The sequence below is a fragment of the Ranitomeya variabilis genome, chromosome 2, assembly GCF_051348905.1.
Source record: "Ranitomeya variabilis isolate aRanVar5 chromosome 2, aRanVar5.hap1, whole genome shotgun sequence".
NCBI classification, from domain to species: Eukaryota; Metazoa; Chordata; class Amphibia; order Anura; family Dendrobatidae; genus Ranitomeya; species Ranitomeya variabilis.
Window position 1 is genome coordinate 370,517,743 of NC_135233.1, and position 9,553 is coordinate 370,527,295.

General features: G+C 46.6%; 1 long non-coding RNA gene across 2 annotated transcripts; it reads right to left on the minus strand.

Annotated features, from left to right (window-relative positions):
* Window positions 1–2,507: 2,507 nt before the first annotated feature.
* Window positions 2,508–5,144, minus strand: LOC143806025 (uncharacterized). 2 transcript variants are annotated; one of them, XR_013221371.1, is made up of 3 exons: window positions 5,062–5,144; window positions 4,384–4,434; window positions 2,508–2,879 (listed from the first exon to the last, which is right to left on the minus strand). It is a non-coding gene; the product is annotated as an uncharacterized LOC143806025 (long non-coding RNA). The 2 variants fall into 2 exon arrangements; XR_013221372.1 differs by lacking the exon at window positions 5,062–5,144 and adding an exon at window positions 5,027–5,050.
* Between the last annotated feature and the right edge of the window lie 4,409 nt (window positions 5,145–9,553).

Sequence of the window (9,553 nt, forward strand, 5' to 3'; positions counted from 1 at the left end):
ATACAGTAACCAAGAGCTGCATCACATTTACAGCACCACTCCAGCAGTATTTTTTATTTCATTGCTGGAGTGGAGCTGAAAATCCCCGTCCCCTGCCCCCTGTCTGATACTCACCTTCTGGCGTTTTCATCTGTTTTAGTCTCCGCTCGGCTCCGTCTCCTGCAGTTTGTGGCCTGTCCGAGGCTCCAGTGTTTCATGGAGCAGCGCAGAGGTCACTAATCAGTGTAAGTCTATGAGAGCCTCGTTCTGGCCTCTTTCTCACTCTCAGGCTATGTGCACATGGTGCACATGGTGCTGCGTATTCGCATCAGTTTTCCATCTGGTTTACAGTGCCATGTAAACCTATGGAAGACCAAATCCGCAGTGCACATGGTGCGGAAAATACCGCACGGAAACGCTGCTTTGTATTTTCCGCAGCATGTCAATTTTGTGCGGATTCTGCAGCGTTATGCACCTGCTCCTGTATAGGAATCCGCAGGTGGTAAAACGCAGGTGAAAAAAGCACAAAAAACGCAGGAAATCCGCCGTAAATCCGCACACGAATCCGCAACAAGTGCACATAGCCTCATAGTCTTACATTGAGCGCTTGTGACATAGCTTCTAACTTCTGGCCTGTCAGAAGCTGCACTCACAAGTTTGAGCAGCGGCACTGCAGCAGTGCCACAAAATAGTGAATACGCCAAAGGATGAGGAAATGACCGGGGCATCCAAATCATGACAGGGAGCTGTGGGTCCATCATACTGTGTATAAGGCAGCTGCGGGCCCATCATACTGTGTATACGGGAGCTGCGGGCCCATCATACTGTGTATAAGGGAGCTGCGAGCCCATCATACTGTGTATAAGGGAGCTGCGGGTCCATCATACTGTGTATACAGGAGCTGCGGGTCCATCATACTGTGTATACAGGAGCTGCAGGGCCATCATACTGTGTATAAGGGAGCTGCGGGTCCATCATACTGTGTATACGGGAGCTGCGGGTCCATCATACTGTGTATAAGGGAGCTGCGGGCCCATCATACTGTGTATAAGGGAGCTGCGGGCCCATCATACTGTGTATAAGGGAGCTGCGGGCCCATCATACTGTGTATAAGGGAGCTGCGAGCCCATCATACTGTGTATAAGGGAGCTGCGGGTCCATCATACTGTGTATAAGGGAGCTGCGGGCCCATCATACTGTGTATAAGGGAGCTGCGGGCCCATCATACTGTGTATAAGGGAGCTGCGGGCCCATCATACTGTGTATAAGGGAGCTGCGGGCCCATCATATTGTGTATAAGGGAGCTGCGGGCCCACCATACTGTGTATAAGGGAGCTGCGGGCCCACCATACTATGTATAAGGGAGCTGCGGGCCCATCATACTGTGTATAAGGGAGCTGCGAGCCCATCATACTGTGTATAAGGGAGCTGCGGGTCCATCATACTGTGTATAAGGGAGCTGCGGGCCCATCATACTGTGTATAAGGGAGCTGCGGGCCCATCATACTATGTATAAGGGAGCTGCGGGCCCATCATACTGTGTATAAGGGAGCTGCGAGCCCATCATACTGTGTATAAGGGAGCTGCGGGCTCATCATACTGTGTATAAGGGAGCTGCGGGCCAATCATACTGTGTATAGGGGAGCATTGGGCTCATACTGTGTATATGGGTGCTGAGGGCCCATCATACTGTGTATAGGGAACTGTGAAGGCATATTGTGCATATGGGAGCTGTTGGCCCATTACACTGTATATAGGGGAGCTCTGGGGGGCATTATACTTTCTATAGTGGAGTTCTGTCAGCATTATACTGTGTATAGGGGAGCATTGGGCTCATACTATCTATAGGGGAGCAGTGGGATCATACTGTATAGGGGAGCATTGGGCTCATACTATCTATAGGGGAGCAGTGGGATCATACTATCTATAGGGGAGCAGTGGGATCATACTATCTATAGGGGAGCTGTGGGGGCCTTAGACTGTGTATAGGGAAATTTTAAGCTCATGATACTGTGTATAATGGAGCAGTACATGGGGGAACTTAGGGGACATTATTATTGTGCATATGGTCCAATATGGCGGTAACGTCAATGTTCGTTTTTGTATATAGATTTATTTTCAATAACAGTGCGGTCATATTCTGAGGTTCCCCTATATTCACAATAAGAGTGCGCAACCGTAGCTGTAATCAGGGTTAGCTGGTTAGGGGCCCACTCAGATGTTTCGCCCCCCCTAAGTTGAAACCCTAGCTACGCCTCTGGCTTTGATGCACACCTTGATTAAATCCGCTCCAAAGAAGACATGGACCAAAAGGCTACAAATAACAGTTCAGGAAGGGGGTAAAAAAACAAGAAAAAAAAAAACTTCCCTCAAAAAGGAGAATTTTCTGAAGTGGTTTCTGTCTGAAAAGCTCATTTTTGAACACCTCAAAAGTTTTATGGATTTGATTTTTTTTTTATTTTTTTTTAGAAAAATCTGGACTTTTTATTGCATTTTATTTACATTAAAAAAAAAACATTTACAAGGACTGAAATTAAAAGTTAGTGATATTTTTTTTTTTTTTTTTTTTTTTTTGGGGGGGGGGCATTACATTCACAGTATGTAGCTTTTTCAGCCTTTTTTAGCATAAGATAATATTTTAGTTTTAATCTTCGTAACATAGAACGTTCTGTGAGACCTTCTATTACTAGCGGCAGCAGCCATATTGCCGTCACCAGTGGGGTCTGGCCATGGGGCCGATTCTCAGGGTGTCAGAGGAGCCTTTATTCGGAGGCGGCCGGAGGACCGTCTTCTTCTTCAGGAGCCGGGGCAGCAGAGGCGCAGGGCGTGGGCTCATATTCTAGGGTGTCGTCGAGATTATCAGGGCCCAGGCGATAATGGCGGCTCTTCTCTACAGACACCTTGAAAGAGGAATGAATGGTAAATCTACAAAGACAATTCATCAGTAACAAAATTGAATTTCTTCTGAATTTTCCAGAACTTTTGAAGATTCCATTCACGCCAGTACTGCCAGTCAGCAACCATTGTGCTGGACTTTATGAGGAGCACTACTGTAATAGAAGCCTACACTGGTCAGGCCCTCACAGGTCCCGCAGGCTTCTCTGTGGATCTTCTGGCACTAGGCCTCACCTGGTTACCCGGGGCAACGTGCATTATGTCCTACATGACTGAATGAGGCCTAGTGCCGGCGGGTCCTGTGAGGGTCTGGGCTAGGATAGGGGAGTGTACAAATCTTATCGGAGCAGCAGGGCTCAAACATGGCGACAGTATACATCTACGTTATCCACCCATGGAAGTGTACAGGTCTACAGAGCACCTCAGGTTGTAGGTCGGAATTTCCGGATATTTTTTTCTCTCGTGGTTACTCTTAGAATGGGTACAGTCCACTTTATGGAGGTAGTCGGGGGGATAATTTGCTACTTTACAAAAGGATTTTCTAAATTTAGACAAATATGACATATGCCATAAAGGGCTAATGGATGTGGAGCCCACCTCTGATGACCCACACCCGTCTCCAGAATGGTGGTCCCCTGACCCTTGTCCCACCGGATGATCCAGGAGAGGACTATCGAGGTGGCCATGACACACTCCATTTTCATGGAAGCTATTGAAACAGCCACTGCGTGACTCCCATAAAAATAAAGGGAGAGCGCCACAGATGTGAGAGGCCACCTCTCCATTTATCTGCCCCAATTCTGCAGACAAGTTGCCTACATTCACACCGATGTCCCTTTGTTTCCTCTTTTTCTCATACATTTTACAAAAAATACAGAACATCTTAGCTTTTATAAATCCATTAAAGAGATATTCCTGTCTCCAAGATCCTATCCCAATATGTAGTATAGTTCTCCTGATTCACTATGTCACTTACCTCATGTGCAGGGCATTGCAGTATCTTAGATATCCATGGTTACGAACACTCATATATAGTGTTAATGGTGGTAACCATGGATACCTAAGCTACTGTAATGCCCTGCACATGAGGTAAGTGACAGAGAATCAGGAGAACTACACTACATTTCTAATTGGGGGTATTTGCTATTATTATAGCTACTAAATATTGGGATAGGATTTTGGAAATAGGAATACCCCTTGAACTGCCAACAAAGGTTTACTGAAACAACAAAACTGTCATCCATTTTATATACGGACCCCCACAATGATGAGAATAGGACGTGCTCGGAATCTGACTGGAGCAGACACATGGATCTGGTTTTAAAACCGATGTGTATATGGATTAATAGACCAATTAATTCATGGGTGCGTGTGCTCACAAAAAATAAAAAAAAAACACCCCACAGCATTAGAATATGTCCACGACTGAGCACGCTGTTATATTCTGTGGGCACAGCAATGTCATGTACAGCACAATGAATGCGAAGAAATAAACAGCCGAGACCCCACCTCATTGTCCGAGCTCTCTGCAGCCTCCATTTCCCAATCCGGAATTTCCATCTGGAAAATGGTGCAAAAAAAAAAAAAAAAAAAAAAAATCACTGAACACCAAATATTCACTATATATTGATACAAGCATACTTAATCTACAACATCACATTTGCAAACATATACATATATTTTCTTACTAAGGGCACCTTCACACAGTTTTTTTGGAAGATGTGCAAGCCATCATTTTTAGAAAAAAATAAATGCAGCAAAAATTTTAAGAACAGACATGGACAAAACAAAATATATGAAGATGTGAAGTCAGTCTAATAGAAGTTGTTGTTTTTTTTTTTTTTGGGGGGGGCAGTTTTTTTGGGTGATGCATTATCATAGTTGATAGCTGGTGGCGCTGTTGCATTAGAATCTATATTAAATAAAAGGTGATATTTAAGTGGTCAAAAGTGGTACTGCAAGAGGCTTAAAAAAAAAAATTCAACTTTAGGTGTGTGAAAATACAAACCTTTCACTAAGGCACAACAAAAACTGCAACAGGTAATATATGAAGATTGGGAACAGTTCCCCTTTTAATCATAGCATTAGTGGAGCAGCTAAGCAGGTTTACTGTCCAATAACAAGTGTCAGGGGATGATGGGTATAATAGTACTTTGCTAGCCCTGGTGGATCCCACACAGCACCCACCTTCCTGGTCAGTATTGTTGTCCCAGGCCCCCAGGAAGCTGCTCAGGATTTCTAGGCTGGGGTCGTTACCTTAACGAGTTCACTAATTGAGCTGATTTAGCGCTCACACCCATTCTCAGGAGCGTGTAATCTTCATGTGGTTACTACTCGCACGACCTGATTGACCACATGTGACGACCCGGCTGGGACCGTTCAATCTGGAATATCATACATAATATTCATGTCCCCGAGATTCCAGGAAAAGCCGCCACTGACGCTGCGTGTGATCAGGGAACACAATTTTTCCTTCATCGATTGTCTTTTTTTTTAGTTGATTTTTCCAATCAGGCCCATAGGACGTCACCGTATTGGGTCTGTAGACACCATAATAGTGTCCTATGGTAATCGTGCTAATGGTTTCACACTTGCGTTTTTATCTGCATGCGTTTTAAAAGAAAAAACGCATGTGTGAAAAAATGCACGTAAACGCGGTAAAACGCTGCGTTTTTTAGACGCATGCGTTTTTGCATGTAGAAAAAAAACGCGGCGTTTTGCCGCGTTTACATGCGTTTTTTTCATGCGTTTGCGTTTTTAAAACGCATGCTGAGAAGTGTGTGACAGCTGCCAATCATCAAAATCCACAAGAAAACCCACTATAAATAGAAATAGCTAGGGGTAGGGTTAGGGCCTAACCCTAACCCTAAACGTGACAGAAATACGTGGCACTTTAATACGTGACACTGAAATACGTGGCACGTGGCACTTACATACGTGGCACTTAAATCCGTGGCACTGAAATACGTGGCACTTAAATATGTGGCACTGAAATACGTGGCACTTACATAGGTGGCACTGAAATACGTGGCACTTAAATCCGTGGCACTGAAATACGTGGCACTTAAATCCGTGGCACTGAAATCCGTGGCACTGAAATACGTGGCACTGAAATATCGTGGCACTATGACAGAAAATGTTCATTAAACGGTTAGGGGTGAGGTTAGGGGTAGGGTTAGGGTTTGGATCCCTTTATCACCCTGATGGTGGTGGGTGGTTTTTCAGTGTTTTTTCAGTTTTTTTTCTATAAAAACGCATGCGTTTTTAACGCAAACAAACGCATGTGCTTAAAAACGCATGCGTTTACATAGACAGCAATGCATTTTTTTTGCGGTAAAAAAACGCCGCTAAAAATACTACAGGTTGCATTTCTGCAAATGAACGCGCGCGTTCAAAAACGCATGCGTTGCCGAAAACGCGTCAAAACGTATGCGAAAAAACGCATGCGTTTTTAATGTTAAGTATAGGAAAAAAACGCATGCGTTTTTTAGCGCTAAAACGCAGCGTCCAAAAACGCAAGTGTGAAACCAGCCTCATACTGATGAAAAGTAGTAACGCTCCTAAAACCGTATTCACACTGCATGTCCCTTTTTTTTGTGTGTAATTCAAGGTCACAGGTCAAAATCACTGGGTCATTTAACAAAAACAGCGCTTGGATGCTTCTGTTTGCAGGTTTGTTCTCATAGATGAAAAATCCACATCTAAAAACTGCTTCTAACATACATTTGGTTTGTTGCGCTGTTTTGATACTTTTTTTGTTTTTGAGTGGCTTTTGCTTTAAACTTCACATCAAAGAGTGTTTTGAAGCCAATTAATCCACCTGAAAAACCGCTGTATGGACCAAGCGTTACGATAGGGCATGGTTTAGTTCATTTCCGCTGCAAAAAAACTCACCCCCCCCAAAAAAAAAGCATCAAAATGGCTATAAAAACAGCGACAAAAACGTATGCTTGACGCGATTTATGCTCCAAAAATGCAACAAGGAATTGACAACCGTTAAGAAAATGTGCAGGGAAAAATAAATGTAACATGCGCTACAGGCGCCATTTTGGATTCTAATGAACAGAGAGCTACTTTCCTGGAAGGTTTGAAGACTTTTTTTTTGCATTTGGATACTGCAGAGCGAGAGATGAACTTTACATCTGCTGTAAAAATCCAGCCCAATGAGCAGGATCCTGTACAGACCACACATTTCACACCGCAGGTCAATTTCTGCTGCGGATTATTATCCAGAGTGGATGAGGATCTAAGGGTATGTTTCCACGGTACGGATGGCCGGCGGTATCGCCGCTCGGTGCTAAGCCCCGCCCCCTTTCTGGGATGCGATCATGCCGGATGTGTTAACTCTTCACATCCGGGATGATCGCTCTCTCCCATAGCGCCCTGTGATATGCCTTGCGGGGACGCTGCGTCCCCGCAAGGTGTACGGACATGCTGCGATCTGAAAAGACGCGCAGCATGTCCGGAGTCGCAGGGCCGCCGCGTGTGGGTTTCCACGCATAGTGGAGACGGGATTTCATCAAATCCCCTCCACTATGCTGGAACATCTGGACGCTGCTTGTTTGACGCTGCAGCTCAGCACAGCGTCAAACAAGCAGCGTTTCCTGACCGTGGAAACATACCCTTAGGAATCAATAGTCTCAGGAACCTCGGGAATCGCCAAGTGTCCGGGAACTAATCATCAAATACCAGAGACCTGGTAAGCTTCTAGAGTCACCAAGTTTTGGACACCTCAGGAATCACCAGTTTTGAGCATTGTATGAACTTTAGGAGTCATCAAGCGTCACCTCCGGAATCGCAAGTTTATGAGACCTCAGTAACCTTAAATGACTAAGTCTTAGGGTATGTGTCCACGTTCAGGAAACGCTGCGTTTTTGACGCAGCGCTGAGCCGCAGCGTCAAAAACGCAGCGTCCAGATGTTACAGCATAGTGGAGGGGATTTAATGAAATCCCGTCTCCACTGTGCATTAAAAAAACGCATGCGTTTTTTCCGCAAAAACACACATGCGTTGCGTTTTTTCAGAACGCAGCATGTTGCTATAATGAGCAAAACACGCAGGAACACCGCAGGTGACCTGCCAGTGACCTCAGGTGCATTTTTGGTCTGGATTTTACCTGCATAAAATCCTGACCAAAGCCTGAAGCAAACCTGAACGTGGACACTAAGGGTATGACTCCACGATCAGGATGGCCGGCGGTATCGCCGCTCGGCGCTAAGCCCCGCCCCCTTAATGGGACGCGATCATGCCGGATGTGTTAACTCTTCACATCCGGGATGATCGCTCTGTCCCATAGGGCCCTGTGATATGCCTTGCGGGGACGCTGCGTCCCCGCAAGGTGTACGGGCATGCTGCGATCTGAAAAGACGCGCAGCATGTCCGTAGTCGCAGGGCCGCCGCGTGCGGGTTTCCACGCATAGTGGAGACGGGATTTCATAAAATCCCCTCCACTATGCTGGAACATCTGGACGCTGCTTGTTTGACGCTGCAGCGCTGCGCAGCGTCAAACAAGCAGCGTTTCCTGAACGTGGAAACATACCCTAAGGGTACGTGTCCACGTTCAGGATGGCCGGCGGTATCGACGGAGCGGCGAAGCCGCTCGGCGCTAAGCCCCACCCCCTTTCTGGGATGCGATGATGCCAGATGTGTTAACTGTACACATCCGGGATCATCGCACCCTCGCATAGCGCCCTGTGATATTACTTGCAGCGACGCAGTGTCTCCGCAGGTAGCACGGACATGCTGCGATCTGAAAAGACGCGCAGCATGTCCGGAGTCGCAGGGCCGACGCGTGCGTGTTTCCACGCATAGTGGAAGACGGGATTTCAAAAAATCCCCTCCACTATGCTGGAACATCTGGACGCTGCGTGTTTGACGCTGCAGCTCTGCGCAGCTCAAACAAGCAGCGTTTACTGACCATGGACACATACCCATACCCTTAGGGTATGTGTCCACGTTCAGGATTGCATCAGGATTTGGTCAGGATTTTACATCAGTATCTGTAAGCCAAAACCAGGAGTGGGTGATAAATGCAGAAGTGGAGCATATGTTTCTATTATACTTTTCCTCTAATTGTTCCACTCCTTGTTTTGGCTTACAAATACGGATGTAAAATCCTGACCAAATCCTGATGCAATCCTGAACGTGGACATATACCCTTAGGGTACGTGTCCACGGTCAGGAAAAGCTGCATGTTTGACGCTGCGTGGGGCCGCAGCGTCAAACACGCAGCGTCCAGATGTTCCAGCATAGTGGAGGGGATTTTTTGAAATCCCGTGTCCACTATGCGTGGAAACACGCACGCGGCGGCCCTGCGACTCCGGACATGCTGCGCCTCTTTTCAGAACGCAGCATGTCCGTGTTCCTTGCAGCGACGCTGCGTCGCTGCAAGGAATAACACAGGGCTCTATGCGAGGGGTGCGATGATCCCGTCTTTGCCGTTCCAACGATACTGCCAGCCATCCTGATCGTGGACACGTACCCTAAGGGTATGTTTCCACGGTCAGGAAACGTTGCTTGTTTGACGCTGCGCAGAGCTGCAGCGTCAAGATGTTCCAGCATAGTGGAGGGGATTTTATGAAATCCCGTCTCCACTATGCGTGGAAACCCGCACGCGGCGGCCCTGCGACTCCGGACATGTGGCGCGTCTTTTCAGATCGCAGCATGTCCGTACACCTTG